General features: G+C 36.4%; 2 protein-coding genes across 2 annotated transcripts in view; one reads left to right on the forward strand and one right to left on the reverse strand.

Annotated features, from left to right (window-relative positions):
• LOC144959662 (uncharacterized) overlaps window positions 1-5,000 on the reverse strand; it is a 147,041-nt gene that overhangs the window by 129,028 nt on the left and 13,013 nt on the right. The window lies entirely within an intron of this gene.
• The window catches only part of LOC144960053 (uncharacterized), a 41,419-nt gene that overhangs the window by 35,304 nt on the left and 1,115 nt on the right, over window positions 1-5,000 (forward strand). The window lies entirely within an intron of this gene.

Here is a 5,000-nt window from a genome sequence, read left to right on the forward strand (position 1 = left end):
TTAATTCAGAAAAGTGAGTGGAGCAGGCACTTATGTTGGTAACAACAAGATATGAAGTGAATAGAAAAGTGCCAGAAGACAATAGAGAATGAAAATTTTTCGCGGCGGTGGTGGGTTTGAACCTGCGACCTTATTGGTACGACAACTCCGCCTGGCAGGTGAGAGCGTGGCTCTACCGTGTGAGCTATCAACGAACACAAAAATATTCGTTTCAAACTCAAAGTCATTACTAGATCCCTCTCTCACCCACTTCTTGAGACCGCCGATTCGTTCGTACACCACCATCGCGAATAATTTTGACCAGCAGTTAAGCTTAATAGCCAATATTCTCAACACAAAAATATAACATAGAAACGATTGAGACATTGAGTATGCTCCGGTGTATGGGGTGAATTTTTAATTCAGAAAAGTGAGTGGAGCAGGCACTTATGTTGGTAACAACAAGATATGAAGTGAATAGAAAAGTGCCAGAAGACAATAGAGAATGAAAATTTTTCGCGGCGGTGGTGGGGTTTGAACCTGCGACCTTATTGGTACGACAACTCCGCCTGGCAGGTGAGAGCGTGGCTCTACCGTGTGAGCTATCAACGAACACAAAAATATTCGTTTCAAACTCAAAGTCATTACTAGATCCCTCTCTCACCCACTTCTTGAGACCGCCGATTCGTTCGTACACCACCATCGCGAATAATTTTGACCAGCAGTTAAGCTTAATAGCCAATATTCTCAACACAAACATATAACATAGAAACGATTGAGACATTGAGTATGCTCCGGTGTATGGGGTGAATTTTTAATTCAGAAAAGTGAGTGGAGCAGGCACTTATGTTGGTAACAACAAGATATGAAGTGAATAGAAAAGTGCCAGAAGACAATAGAGAATGAAAATTTTTCGCGGCGGTGGTGGGGTTTGAACCTGCGACCTTATTGGTACGACAACTCCGCCTGGCAGGTGAGAGCGTGGCTCTACCGTGTGAGCTATCAACGAACACAAAAATATTCGTTTCAAACTCAAAGTCATTACTAGATCCCTCTCTCACCCACTTCTTGAGACCGCCGATTCGTTCGTACACCACCATCGCGAATAATTTTGACCAGCAGTTAAGCTTAATAGCCAATATTCTCAACACAAACATATAACATAGAAACGATTGAGACATTGAGTATGCTCCGGTGTATGGGGTGAATTTTTAATTCAGAAAAGTGAGTGGAGCAGGCACTTATGTTGGTAACAACAAGATATGAAGTGAATAGAAAAGTGCCAGAAGACAATAGAGAATGAAAATACCTATTTCTTGGAACCGTCTTTGACTTTCAACTCGACGGGCGAATATTCACCGCTATAAATTCTTATTTTATTACATCTTAGAATGCAAAAATTGGTTTGTATTAGGATTAACAATTTAACTAACATTATACATCAACCCTAAAGTCCACTTTGTGTCTGCATGAATTGGTGATATCTATGATAATTCGTTTTGATAATGTCAACCGGGGCACGGCCTTTCCATTTCCAGACCACTCGTGTTGCGACGTTAGTCTGTAGTGTACTGAATCAATTGGCGTCAGAAAACGATATTCTATCATGTCAATGGATCGTTTTAATTCGATAGTACTATATTCGACTAGAATTAGAACAACTACATTCTACATTCTGTGGTAGACTTACACACTACACGGGAATGTCGTTATTGCCAGATGAACAGTTATTACCATTCCAGACACTGACCGGCTGTAATAAGGCTGTCATTATTCCCAGACGCCTGTCTGGGGATAATAAAAATTCGTTATCCCCAGACAGGATAACCAATTTTTGTTATCCCCAGACACCTGCCCAGACACCTGTCTGGGGATACTATCCCCAGACGCATGTAGCAAGTGGGCAGAAAGATTTTATGCAAAATGCCAAACTAGGCGTGAAAAATACCAAATATTCTGGAAAAAATACTAGTGGTTGTGTCCCAAAACAGTTAATATATCAAGTGATATTTAACACAAGATGAAAGTAAATAGTGATCAAATGTCAAATCCAGCTCTTTTTAAAAAAAATATTTTAAAGCAAATGGATCAATGAAATTTCTTTTGTTACTTTGATCTGAAAACGTCAAACTGGCAATTCGACTTTTTATTTTCAACCAGGAAGAAAGTTGTTAATCATCAAATCTGTTCATAGTCCACCAACCATTTAAATTTTCATTACCTACCTACCTGTTAACTTTATTGATCATCTCTTGTTTCTATAATTTGCTCATTCTGGCCACAATTTTGGGACGACCGGAATAATTTTTATGTCGCGGACGAATTCCTAGGCCATGGTGTTGTTCGCCCCAAAGCCCAAAACCCACACCTGTTATTTTCCTGTCTGCTTCGCACAAGACAATACAATTTAGTATCACACGTCCACAAAACTAGATCCAACAACATATTTTTATTCGAATCAGAGATAAAAATAACTACCAAAACAAGGAAGCAAAAATGGTGGAAATATGTTTAGCTCATATATGAATTTAAAACATTCCTACTCCTTTTAGCTGCACAGATTCGACCCAGTCGCGACCGCCCCCCCCCCACACACACACACATTTTTTTTTTTTTAACTTTATCTTTCTTTCTTCCCAATTGATTTTCATTGTTTTCACTTTTGTTCCGAGTTCCGAGCAAGAGTTTTTTTTTTTAATCAGTTGAATTTTTTATTTCTCCGATAATATTATTTCAATATTTAATTTGCTCTAGATCTATTATTGTTTTTTTGTTTGTTTTGGTCAAATGATGATAATAATAATAATAATAATAATAATAATAATAATAATAATAATAATAATAATAATAATAATAATAATAATAATAATAATAATAATTGTAATATTTGTTATTATTATTACTATTACCATCATAATCATTATTATATTATTATCAATAATAATATTATTTTTATTATTAATACTCTTATTATCATACTATTACTATTATTATTATTATTATTATTATTATTATTATTATTATTATTATTATTATTATTATTATTATTATTATTATTATTATTATTATTATTATTATTATTATTATTGTTAACACTATTCCCTGCTCCGAGGGAAATCTCTCTTTTTCTTTTTTTTTTATATTTTGACCTAAACCTTAGAGTTTTTTGTTTGCTAAACCTTTATGTAAATGTTCCGTTTCTGAGCATGAATTTCTTAAATTGTTTTTATTTTTAAAACAATTATTGTTTTTATTTTTAAAACAATTATTGCTTTTTCTCTCCTCTATCTGACCATTTGGTCGCTCTCTGAATATTTCTGTTTGTTTGCTTTTTAATTATTTATTCTTTTTAGACACTATTTGAGATCGGAGTGGGGACGAATACATTTGCTAGAAACTAGAAAAAAAACAAGAGAGAGAGAGAGAGAGAGAGAGAGAGAGAGAGAGAGAGAGAGAGAGAGAGAGAGTTTAATAATAAAAAAAGAGGTGGGGGGAGGATGGATGGGACATTTATCCCTTTCAACGTTCTGTAAAAAGAAGACGGAATTAAAAAAAAAAAAGTGACGTTACCAGGATTCGAACCCACAACGTCGATTATGGTCAAACTTCCAGGCAGACGACTAAACCATTAGACCATGACACCCACTTCGAAGTCGACGCATATTGTGTATATGTAGTAACAACTGATTTTAATGATGGTTAATTTTATGTTTTTATAGATATTTTATTAACTTTCCTTATTTCTATGTGCATCTGGAAACATTCCATGTTCTGGAATGTGGATAATTGTTTAAAAGAGCGGAGTTTCAAATATGCGTCTGGGGATAGTGAAAATTCGTTATCCCCAGACAGGTGTCTGGGGATAACAAATTTTTATTATCCCCAGACAGGTGTCTGGGGATAATCACAGCGCTGTAATAAATAGCCAGGATTTTTTTATTACAGTGTCTGCCAATAAGTAAAAAGTCTGGGCTTTCTTTATTGCCTGACACGTTGGCATGAATATTTTATGCAAACAAAGTGCTTATTCGCAGTAGTACTAAATACAACACCATTTTTTCTTTTTGCGTGTTGCCGAATGGCTTGATGTCGAATGAGAGTGTGTTAGTTTGAGAAGGAAAGAAGAGGAGGGATGATTGAAACATTTTGTGTGACTTAGAATTGAGATTTCGAACGTTTCAACTTTTCCTTCAAGTCTGAAACATGACAAGATTGTGTTTTGTTTTGTTTTTGTTGGGAGGTCTTCCGACAGCTCCTAGTGCTAAGGGAACAACTCAAATATTCCCTCAACCTAGTACCTTTAACTAACCCTAATAGGAAAAACAAACATCCTATCACCTTAACTAAGACTTATGACTAACCCAAATAGAAAAAATCCTCTGAACTCGAGCTGACCCTAATAGAAAAAAAAAAACCCACTAACTTTCGGCTATGTGGTCTAGTGGTATGACATTCGCTTTCGGATAGGAAGGTCCTGGGTTCGAGCCTCGCTTGGTGCATAGTTGAGTCCATGGAAAAGGCTCTTTACTCACATTCTCTCACCGTACTCAGGTGTAAAATGAGTACCTGGACGTTAACAGCGTTGTCTCTGTCCCAAAAATTTGTAATATCGCCTGACAGGCGTCATGTCTCGTCCTACATGTTATGTGTTGCTGTTGGCCAGGGACCCCTTGTAAAGCGCTTTGAGCACGTTTAGTGGATATTGCGCTATATAAAAGCTCAAGTTTTTTTTTGTTTTTTTTTTTTCAATACTTCACAAATCAAAATGGCGGCCAGAATCAAAACAATTGTCAAATTAGGTCAAATGGTCAAATTTTGTTGATTTAGTTTCTTTATGTTGAAGAGGCGAATTTTTTCGTCTATTTATTTATTGCTTGCCCGTTTGTTTTCCTTGCTATTCTTGTTTCTTTTTTGTTTTTGGTGTGGGGGGGGGGGGGGGGGGGGGGGGGGGGGGGGTTCTGTCACGCACCACCCCCCTTCCCTACCCTATACCAAAAAATGTCAGAAAAGTGATTGCAAGT

This window comes from Berghia stephanieae, chromosome 14 (assembly GCF_034508935.2).
Source record: "Berghia stephanieae isolate SIO BIC M18660-M18661 chromosome 14, UCSD_Bste_1.3, whole genome shotgun sequence".
Taxonomy (NCBI): domain Eukaryota; kingdom Metazoa; phylum Mollusca; class Gastropoda; order Nudibranchia; family Aeolidiidae; genus Berghia; species Berghia stephanieae.